This window comes from Cryptomeria japonica, chromosome 1 (assembly GCF_030272615.1).
Source record: "Cryptomeria japonica chromosome 1, Sugi_1.0, whole genome shotgun sequence".
Lineage (NCBI taxonomy): Eukaryota > Viridiplantae > Streptophyta > Pinopsida > Cupressales > Cupressaceae > Cryptomeria > Cryptomeria japonica.
In genome coordinates, this window is record NC_081405.1 from 299122893 (window position 1) to 299134976 (window position 12084).

The 12084-nt window shown below is 34.1% G+C and overlaps 1 long non-coding RNA gene across 3 annotated transcripts; it reads left to right on the forward strand.

The window, feature by feature from the left end:
• The first annotated feature begins 5222 nt into the window (after positions 1-5222).
• LOC131045178 (uncharacterized) lies at positions 5223-11178 on the forward strand. Of its 3 annotated transcripts, none has more exons than XR_009105773.2 (6): positions 5223-5884; positions 6717-6883; positions 7639-9806; positions 9900-9963; positions 10148-10290; positions 10469-11178. It is a non-coding gene; the product is annotated as an uncharacterized LOC131045178 (long non-coding RNA). The 3 variants fall into 3 exon arrangements; XR_009371817.1 differs by having other exon boundaries at positions 7639-7767; positions 9703-9806; positions 10148-11178; XR_009371816.1 differs by having other exon boundaries at positions 10148-11178.
• Positions 11179-12084: the final 906 nt, after the last annotated feature.

Genomic DNA, 12084 nt, shown 5'->3' on the forward strand with positions numbered 1-12084 from the left:
TTCCCTAAATAATGGATCATGAGGGTTTTAAAATCAACATCAAGCTCTCATTTTCCATGCAACCTACAAAATTGGTCCATTGAGGGACAAGGATTGGATTAATGGTACAACTCCTTATTTTTGGTTTTTTTCATTCACGTGATGGGCACCATGCCGGCATTCGCATCATGTTTCATGTTTTCTCTTTCTTTTTTAATATTTTATTTTCAGTTTTCCAATGTCTGAACTATTTAGAATGGCTCACGCTAATAGGAATATAGGGGAAGAGCACTCATTACCATTCATGTTCTAATAACCGTTCACTTCTTGCACACCCAACCCCTCAATTACTAACTTAAAAAAAACTCAAAAAACTAAAAACTAAAAGCTCGTTAATAAATTACACATGTATCAATAATTACTCCTTTTTAAGCTTTTTTTGGACCATAATTGGCCGATTTGTGCACTTTTATTGGTACCCATAGCACAAGACTACTGGTCCATTTGTGCATAAGTATTGGCAATTTTAAGTGCACATTTATTGGGGCATCTTTAAACAGGTATCAAATGACACTTTGAAAAGTGTACTTTTTGACCCTTGTGCACATAACGAATCCCACAACGTGCATCGTTACTACCTAGAAGCCAAAACAATAGCTATAAGAAATTAAGTCACGTGGAGAGACAACTGGAATTTGTTTTTGTCAAAATACGACGTACCATTTAGATTATGTGGGTGCATGAAGTTAGCTAATTGGTACGCTTCCCCTATCATACTCATCCATAACGTAAAAATCATCATCATTCTTAAAATGATTTATTGTTGAAACATCTCTCTCCATTTCTACATTCTCATTTTTATCAAAACTTACATTAAAATTTGAATTTATCTCATTACCTTCTATGACAACCTTCTCTCCATCTACAATCAATTTATTATTTATTCTTCTTCAATCTGAATTAGTAAATTATATATTTCATCTTCACATGTATTCTCTATAGGATTCTCTCTTGTTGTAACATCATTATCCTCACATCCATTTCCATAATAACATTCAGAAAAATTAAAATTTGCATCATTTACCTTCACCATCGTAATTTTTTCTTCACTATCACTCATCATATCATTCAAACATAAATCAAATTTGGTTCTATCCTCATCAGAATCTGATATTTCTCCTTTCCTTATTGCTAGAACATAATTTTCAGCCTCCTCATATCCATCCATTCCATTCACATTATTCACATACAAATCAGAATCATCAATAGTAAAGTCAAAAAATGTAAGTTTTACCTTTTGTTTTCCAACTACAACTCGGTTGTTATGTCCTTCAATATCCTCCATTTCACTCAACTCTTTTGTTGTTGTTGCAACATCTATATTTTCATCCTCCATATCTTCGACTAGACATTCCTCAACTTTAGTTTTATCAATCTCTTTGTATTCATTATCCTCTCCTTCCTCTGTGTCACATGTATGACATTCTATTGCATCTTATTTCATTCCTACATTCAAAACATCATTAGAAAGATGATAAAAATTACCTTCAACTCTCCTATTTGTTGCTTTTCTTCTTTCCAACTCCATTGCCATTTCATTCAATTGTTGCTTCAACTTTATAAATTCTTCTCTCATATGATCTCTTATTCTCTCTTTAATTTTCTCGAGTCTAGGAATTGTCAAAATTCCTCCAATGACAAAATGCCTCTTTCTCTTTCTCTTTTCCATACTCAAAGAATCTTAAAGCCTCAACATAAAGCCTCTAAGTAGCTCCTCCTACAACTTGCACATTCATCTACAAATTGAATCCACACACTCTCAACCCTCAAGTCTTGGTGCAAACTACCTCCAATTGGTGCTTTTGCTTACACACTCAAAAACTAATTGCTCCAATACCACTGATGAAAGACGTTGAGCCCTATGTCCTCAAATTCAAATCTTAAAACACAAAAATAAAACAGAGAAATTGTTTTTCAAAAATCTTAATTGCAACAAAATAGACTATTCAAACACTAGCAATGATTCATAATTGTACCAATTTATGTATAATGAAATTGAATTCAAAACTACATTAAAGACATTTCATGCTTGCTACTAGCAAGGCTCAACCTCTTTCCAATGACTTTTGCTTGTATTCACAATTTTCTCACCTCTCACCTTGCTCTCACTCTCTTGTCTCATGTGCAGGCTATTTATTTTCTTACCTACACCAAACTCTCCACTACCCACCTCTTTGTCTTCACAGTCTACACAATCTCTTGGCCACTTCGCCCTTTTGGTCATTTCCTCTACTTTGAAACCCATACCATATCATGTGACCCCAATTACATGTGATGGAAAAGGCTCTCCAAATTTTGTTCCACACACCCTCTCCCCTAAAGCTCTTCTATGAGCATAAATTTTAAATATCCTCTACTAAAGGAAAGGGTGTTATGAGTTTTAGAGTGACCTTTCACCTTATTTTGGCAACAATTTGTGGAGCTAGTGGTCCCATAGATAGTAAAATTGTTGCTTATTTTTAAGCAATCCTCTTGAATAATATTTTAAAAAAATTATTAATAATATTTCTTGAAAATAAAATGCTAATTTTAATTGCATTTATTGATTTGCCCCTTCGTAGCCACTCACACATTGCAGGGTCTCTTCCCCTCCCTTCTCCACATGGATGCCTCCATTCTGCATGGGTGGGCAGGATGCTCCTGCATCAATAGTAGATTGACCTGTAGGAAGGACTATTTGTGTTATTGCTTAAGACATGATTCTTTTTGAGCTACTATGTATGGCATTGTGAAATGAATATTAGCAATTGAGGTATATATTAGAGCTAGATCTAGAGCCCGTGCATGAGTTAGATCCAAGGGATATCTCTATTAATATTTTCACATTTGAATTGGTGAGTGAATAATTTGGGAATAAATTTTTGAGAGCATGTGTTTGTTTGTTTTTCATCTAGCTCCATGATTGTTGCCTTTAAGCACGCTCCATGGCTGTGTTATCGTTAAGCATACTCCATGACTTTCACCTCTTATAAAGAATTAGCAAACTATTTGTTTAATTTTCCTCTTATTCTTTATTTCCTATAAGTCCCCTCACCGGCCTAGAGAAGCCCTTCTTGTTGATTGGTGATGGCAACTTCCACTTGGTGCTCTTCAACAGTGTGATTGCCCCATGCTTCAACAGATTGTGCAATGTTCAACACCAATGTCCTTGCACTCAACCGCTCTGATGCCCTATATCCACGTTGACACCTTATAGAGCTCATTCACATCTTTCTTGATTATCTATTTTTTTGTTACCCATGGCTCGAGTAAGAGCAACAATAGGGTTGCTAGCATATCTATGAGACTATTAAGTTTCATTATTTTAGCACCTAGAATTTCACCAAAATAAGAACTCTATTTGAGGCATAATGAACCTAATAGTTTAACCAAAAAAATTGCCCTTCGAGGAACAAAATACACATATTTCTCATTTCAACTAGAACTTAGATCTTAGGCAACCCAACTTTAGTATAATGTCAGTAGAAAGGAAATCTAGTTCTCTATTTAAAAATAATCTCAAAATAGATAAAGATCGACCCATATAACTATTGGAGGTTATATCTTCCATGAAGGGTAGATTAGAATGACATAGACATAAGTTTTAAACCTTCACAACCATAGGTAATTCTGAAGGAAAAAGAACAACAATTAGAAAGTTTAAGGAACTAATAGTAGAAGTATGTTGGGCTAAAAAATGCATACTAATAGGTGTGAGAATCAGCTATTAAGACTTTATAACTAATGAGAGTAGTTATTTTTATTATTAATGTTAAAGTTAGATTTATATGTGAATTCTTTATGAAATTATTACCATTTTTAAGGTAGGGAGTGGGAGGGTTTATTAACAAACTCATAAATGAAGATATAGGCAATTTAACTCAACTGTGGAGAGTCTTTGGGCAATTCTGCTACCCCTACACACCTTTTGCACCCCAAGTGATCCAAGACAAGTTAAGGAAAAGAAGCCTACATGACCTTGCAGAACACTTAAGGTATGTTTCCTCGATAATTATTTTCCTCCATTGGTCTTTATGTATGTTCTAATTATGTTCTAATGGATAACATGTAGTATGCATGAATTATGAGAAATTGCATTACTTAAAATTGTGTGATTGCTACCTTGGATTGTATGTTGTATCCTTGTTATCATGAATGTGATGGAGTGATATTTTTAAAAAAGGGTAGAATTATGAGTTTTTGTCATTACACTAGAACCTTTTTTTAATGAATCCATTTTGTGCATATTCGACTATCTTTTTTCTCCCCATTAAAATTCTCATAAATGTCATGAGAGGTTCCCATGTTTGCGCCCTACTCTCACTATCCTCTCTCATTAATGCCTGCACAACAAGCTCATAACATAGCCCCATGCCTCTTTAACTTGGCATCAACTATGTTATTTTATTAAATTTTATTAATTCTTTATTTTTGTTTTATTTTCCTCCAACATCCACTATCAATGCAATTGATGAGGATGTGACAAAAAGATGGCCTTTGAAAGTTGGGCTTCCCACATTGCAAATATAAAAGCATTTGTGAAACATTAGAGAGTTGCAAGAGAGTTAATTTGTTGAACAACTTATAACATGTCATAAGACATCTTTAAATGGAGATAATAGATGCAAAATAAAATGTCCAAGTTAGTGAGTGAATTATAATAAACATATGTCATGTGAAAGAAATATGTTATTTTTATCATGTGGACCCAACTTATGATTTGTTTAAATTTTTAACTTAAAATTTGGGTGTCATATTTTTGGGTTGTTTAGCTCATGGATTCCTAAATACCATTTGAAAGTTTCATCCATTATTTTACTTATCTATTGAGTGCTTGAGATAGAGATCTTAATAGCGATTTTTGTAAGTATTATTATGCTACTAGAATAACTTTGGATCTCTTATCGGTTATACTCTTGTAACGACTTAGATCCTACAAATCTATTGTAGCCAATTATTATGAAATGATATATTGAATTTTTTTTAAATATGATTTTTAAAAAAAAAATAATAAGTATGTGATGAATGGCATATTCATAATATCATTTGTAACTGAATTAAATGAAAATAGTATTGATAACAAGACCCCATCTATGCTCAAATTGTTGCTAAATAAAAAAAAATAAAAATATATATATATATTGTTTGTTCTTACCTTTGAAGAAAACCCGCTCTGCAAAAAGCATGCTACCGTTACAGAAAAAAACGCGCTCCATTCTTTCACCTATTATACATAGCATTCTCAGACCTATTCAGTTGGATTTCTCATCTTCCACGCCCCTCCCAATGGCGGCGCTCTGTGCAATCTGTTCGGCTCTTCAAACTGGTCGAGTTCTCTGGTTCTCCATAGATTTCACTTCATGGCGAACAAATCCTTTTGGATAGTTCAGATGTGAATCAATGGAGGTGATAACTCCCTTTTCATCAACATAATACCCCTCCCCATCTTACCTCACTCAATCAGCCAATTATCCCCTGCTTTTCAACTCTGCATTTCTGTTCCTTTGTCTCTTAGTAAAAATCACACAGGAATTCACACAATTAACATCTCCAGAGTGCCACCAGGTGCAAAGTTAAGCTCATCCGCACCGATGCCCTATGCCCTGCAACGACATGTTCAAAAGATGTACTCAACAGAATGTGATATGTTTCAAGAAATGCAACGACAATTAATGGCGCCCGCCTAATGGGAAGAAAACGAATTGCAGCGAGCCATGGAAATGCGATTACACTATGCATAGCAGAAGAAAGGGGTTTAAGTCCAATGTATGCCATTCATCCAGTGGAAGATTGTCTACCAGGCATTGTGAGCAAAGTGCATTTGGAGAAGGAGACGAATATTGAATCATTGCCTTAGGATATCTTGGTAAGTTAATTTTATAGTTCTATCTTTTTAACCTTAGTTGTTCTCCCAATAAGATGAGTTTCTTTATGTAGTAGGGAATGACTTGTATAGCAGAGAACCCATTGCCCATTTAGGGTCTTAATCGTGAATTAATATTACAGGGGTTTTTTTAATTGGTAAATTTGAGGATATAAAGGTCCCTCCGCCTCATTGGAGCACAACGGGGTTCTAACTTCTGCTCCTTATGGAACATTTGGCTTTAACCTGTGAGTGAAGTAGATCTTTGTCAAGTTCAGTCTGCAAAGTAGATCTTTGTCAAGTTCAGTCTGCTATTAGGTCTGCCATCTCTATCCTTCAAACACCAACAATTCTTAATGAGAACTTTAGTGATTATCATAGCACCACACTATTACATAGTGCATGATCTTTTTATATTCACCATCATACTATCATGCCTCTACCATACATTATTGTCATTTACCTCCTAAATGTTTCTCTCTTATGTGTCTTGATACAATTATCTTACTATATTTGTGTTATAAAAACTATCCACCCTTCTTAATAGCCCATAGAATTTGAAGAAAGAATAATTAGGTCTGTGAATAAAAATGTAATAGAACTCTTATCCTCGAAGTATGCTCTGTCATTTGTAATCTCTAATTTGCGAATTAGCTCACTGTCAAAAACCTCTACTACCATCTATGATTCTGATTGCTTTTGATTTATTTCTTTCTTTCCACTAACCCTTTTGTTTGTTTTATGATCCTTGGACCATTATGCACTGTTATTTACTGTTGTCATCCACATGGCCATTATTTGTGGTTTAATTTATCACTTTGTCATGGAAATGCAGCGAGCTCTGACTGTCATGGAAATTCGGTTGAACTATGCACAGCAGAAGAAAGGGGTTTAAGTCCAATGTATGTCATTCACCCGGTGGAAGATTGTCCCCCAGAATTTGTAAGCGAGGTGCATTTAGAGGAGGAGACATATATTGAATCATTGCCTTCGGATATCTTGGTAAGTTAATTTTATAATTCTTTCTTTTTTCCCTTAGCTATTTTCCCAATATGATAAGCTTCTTTATGTAGCAGGGAATGACTTGTATAGCAGAGAACCCATTGCCCATTTAGGATTTTAATGGTGAATTAATGTTACAGAGGTTTTTTTTAATTGGTAAAAAGGAAATAAAAGTCCCTCCGCCTCATTGGAGCACAATGGAACATTTGGCTTTAACCTGTGAGTGAAGCAGGTCTCTGTCAAGTTCAGTCTGCTATTAGGTCTGCCATCTCTATCCTTCAAACATCAGCAATTCTTCATGAGAATTTTAGTGAGTATCAGAGCACCTCACTATTACATAGTGCATGATCTTTCTATATCCACCATCCTAATGTCATGCCTCTACCATACATTTTTGTTAGTTATCTCCTATGATAAGTCTATTTTCCCAATATGATAAGTTTCTTTATGTAATAGGCAATGACTTGTATAACAGAGAACCCATCTTACCCCTGACCATCTTACCTCACTCAATCAGCCAATTATCCCCTGCTTTTCAACTCTGCATTTCTGTTACTTTGTCTCTTAGTAGAAATCACCCAGGAATTCACACAATTAACATCTCCAGAGTGCCGCCGGGTGCAAAGTTAAGCTCATCTGCACCGATGCCCTATGCCCTTCTATGTTCAAAAGATGTACTCAACAGAATGCGATATGTTTCAAGAAATGCAACGACAATTAATGGTGCCCACCTATGGGAAGAAAATGAATTGCAGCGAGCCATGGAAATGCGGTTAAACTATGCACAGCAGAAGAAAGGGGTGGAAGATTGTCGCCCAGGATTTGTGAGCAAAGTGCATTTGGAGGAGGAGACGAATATTGAATCATTGCCTTAGGATATCTTGGTAAGTTAATTTTATAGTTCTTTCTTTTTAACCTTAGCTGTTGTCCCAATATGATGAGTTTCTTTATGTAGCAGGGAATGACTTGTATAGCAGAGAACCCATTGCCCATTTAGGATTTTAATCGTGAATTAATATGACAGAGGTTTTTTAATTGGTGAATTTGAGGTAATAAAGGTTCCTCTGCCTCATTGGAGCACAATGGGGTTCTAACTTCTAATCCTTATGGAACATTTGGCTTTAACCTGTGAGTGAAGCAAATCTCTGTCAAGTTCAGTCTGCTATTAGGTCTGCCATCTCTATCCTTCAAACACCAACAATTCTTCATGAGAACTTTAGTGACTATCATAGCACCTCACTATTACATAGTGCATGATCTTTTTATATTCACCATCCTACTATCATGCTTCTACCATACATTATTGTCATTTATCTCCTAAATGTTTCCCTCTTATCTCAGTGTTTGGGCCTTGATACAATTATCATACTATATTTGTGCTATAAATATTATCCACCCTTCTTAATAGCTCATAGAATTTGAAGAAAGAATAACAAGGTCTGTGAATAAAAACTGTAATAGAACTCTTATCCTCGAAGTATGCTCTGTCATTTGTGGTTTCTTGACCCAGACTTTGTCAAAATACTATGCACTTGTTTTAGAATCTCTAATTTGCGACTTAGCTCACTGTCAAAAACCTCAACTACCATCTATGATTCTGATTGCTTTTGATTTCTTTCTTTCTTTCCACTAACCCTTTTGTTTGTTTTATGATCCTTGGACCATTATGCACTGTTATTTACTACTGTCATCCACATGGCCATTATTTGTGGTTTAATTTATCACTTTGTCATATACTCTGTCAATGGCCCTGTCAAATGCACTAAACCACCTCTACCTATAGAGCTTTGACACATACTTCTCATACCTTTATAGAAGCTTTGTTCACTATCATGGTTCATTTAACAATGTCTTCCAACCATGCTTACCATATCAATATTCATCATTTTAGTGCTCACTCAGACATAGGGGTTCTAAAGAGAAGTTTGACAATGGTACTTGCTATCTTTTCTTTGCCTTCTATGCTCTTATTGAGTATTGAAAGCTTTGGCTTCTGCAATACGTCTTTCAGATGCACTCCTCAAGTCCAAGTACACTGTCACTGATCCTTTGTCCTAATTAACCTTTTCAATTTTGTCGTTGTGTTGGTCATCCTCTCTGATTTCGATGTATCATGATGGATATATAACCTCAGTCAAGACATGCAAGTTTAGTGAAGTGAGCATGGTAGACAATATAGAGGCTTCACAACATTATCCCCTGAAGATCTGGCCCCGTCCCCATCTTATCTCACTTAAATCAGCCAATTATCCCCTGCTTTTTAACTCTTGAATTCATCAAATCACCTAGTTATCCACACAGACAGACTATATTCGCAAATCACCCAGGAATTCACCCACCTAACATGTCCACAGTGCCACGGGATGTAAAGTTCAGCTCATCCGCTATGATGCCCTATGCCCTGCTATTTTCAGAAGATTCTAGGATCCGTGTTACCATTTCATTAGTTTTTTAATATTAAATTTATGTTTGGTTGCAATTGCTGAAGTTTGTGTACAATCTGAGAACACAAGATTCTGTTGAGCATTTGAGACATACTAGCTCATCTTTGTACTCTGTAGTGATGATCTACAATCTAGGACCTCTGTTACCATTACACTATTTTTTTAATATTAAATTTATGTCTGGTAGCATTTGATGAAACCTGCTGTTGTTTCTGGATTCGATTGTGTTCGACGTCTTTAAGCATTTGATGAAGTTTATAATGTGTGTACTGCCAATCTCATGGCTTATGTATGCGTATAATATATATGATATTGTTTATTTATGTGAGGAATTTCGGAATGGTTCTTCTTTGTTCTTGACCTTGTTTGTTGTAGAGGTAAATTGGAAAAATTACATGGAGTATCCAAGTAATTTACAATAGCTACTTCAGACTACCAAAGGATGTGGAGTTGAGGAAAAGGATGTGGAGTTGGGGGAGGTGAGGCTGAGTGAACTTAATACTCTTTTAGTCAACTGACATTTGTGCATATTTGAATTTTGTAACATATTTGACTCTCTATGTCATTGCCAGGCGGTATTGGTTCAGATGTTAGGTGTGGCTGCTGCAATGTTTCCTGAGTCCTCGTCATCTACAAGTATAAATCCAGTTTCATCTACAAGTTTAAATCCAGATGAGGCTTACCTTTTCTTAAGATGACAAATTCTATGTTGATCCTGTATTTTTAAAGTTAGGGAACATATGCCATATATATAGAAAACAGATAAAACAAATGATTTCTAAAAGCATTTAATCCGTGAATAAACTTTTGAATGGTTTAGAGCATGCACGGAACAAGTGACAGTGCTTTCCCTGAGTCCTGCCAGACCATGACACTATGGCAGTGGTACCATCTGCTTGGAAGCTGCTCTTAAATATGGCATCAGCATAACTTCAGGTGTTGAAATCAGCACAATCCATCAAGGTTAGCCAATTTCTTACGCATCTAATATAGGCATATGCCCCTAGATTATCATATTTGTTCAAGATTTTAATTTCTTTCCCTTAAATAAATCCTTGCAACCAGCTAGAAAAGTCATTGTGAGCAATGAATTCTTTCTATGAGAGAGGGGACCAACATCTTAGCTCTTTCTATGAATCAGGTTTCTGGACCATTTTTCTTGTTCATCTGGCTTGGTTACCCTGGTAGAAAGGAAAACAAAGAGAGAGAAAATTTGAATTGTTTCTACTTTTTATTTTTTTATTAATAAAACTTTAATATAAACTACGCTAGGGCACTGATATGTATGAGTTAAAAAAGTTCTTTATTTTTGATTTTCTTTCTTCATCCAATACATAGGTGAATGATTCTTGATGAGAGTGGACTGAATTTTATTTTATAGTTTAATAGGATTTATTATAGTTGTGGACCAGCAAAATTTGCAAAGATAGAAGAATGCTTAGCCAACATAAGAGAGGCATAAACCATGTTGTTGAAGGTTAAAGCTTTTAAAATGGAAAACCGCACTGATCGAAGTCAGATATGTAGATAATAAAAAGCAGACATTTAACAAACACCTATATGATGTGGAGCTGCTTATGCTACATCCAATTTCTCATTGCTTTTGGGGATTACACAGTCATAGATAATACCAATTCCTGCTGAAACAACAATAAAATCTATATGTTGGATGTGATGGAAAAGCAACTGGTAAGGAGTTCTATGAATGAAAATTTTTATTATTTTCTTTTTGGTTGCAATTATATTGTTGTGAACAGTCTGATTGTTGAAGTCAGATTCATTTCAGCAACTAATAAATGTTTAGAAAGTTGTGTTTACATCATATTCTATTTTCTTGACTTCTTTGTCTATCACACTCTGGCCTGGAATTTGACGGCCACCCTTACCTGTCAAATGAATTTTTTTTGACGGTTTGGTTGTTTTGATGACTTTCATTTGATGTTTTTAGAAAAATATTAGTTGTCAAAAAAATTAACATACCACAAAATCTTAAATTTTATGTATTAGGATAAGTTTCTAAATTTATCTTGAAGACAATCTTATTAAAAATATGTAAAAATTTAGATTTACTAAGTTTCTAAATTCATATAAAAATATACAAACTATTCTTAAAAATCATATTAAAATATTTTAAAATTGATTCAATTATCACAAGTTTAAATTCATATAAGAATTTACAAACTATTATAAAAAATCATATTAAAATATTTCAAAATTGATTCAATTATACAAGTTTCTAAATTCATATAAGAAAATAGAAACTATCCTAAAAGAAATATTAAAATATTTTAAAAATTAGAAACAATAATATCTTACTGTTTTAAAATATTCTAAATAAATTTATATTTTTTATAAAAAACATTCTAAAATAATTTATATCAATATTACGAATTATAATACTATATAATATATATTATCTATTATAATTTATTACGGTTTATTAATTATTTGAAATGTCATATGTACGTCTTTACAAAAATATAGCATGTCAATACATACGGTCTAATATTTTTTTGGGCTGTCATATACGGTCCAAAAGTGAAAAACCGTCATTTAGCCTGTCCAATTCCAGGCCTGATCACACTGTCTTTTTTTTAACTTTCTTTGCCGTCATTCTATTTTTGTTTGGCATGGCCATGCCTTTTTTTTTTTTTGTGAGGTCTACTTTAATATGTTTGCTTTGTGTGTTTTTCTTTTCTATTTTTATTGTAGTCTTTTTTAAAAAGTTATGTTGTTATTTTGTATTCGTCCTTTTTT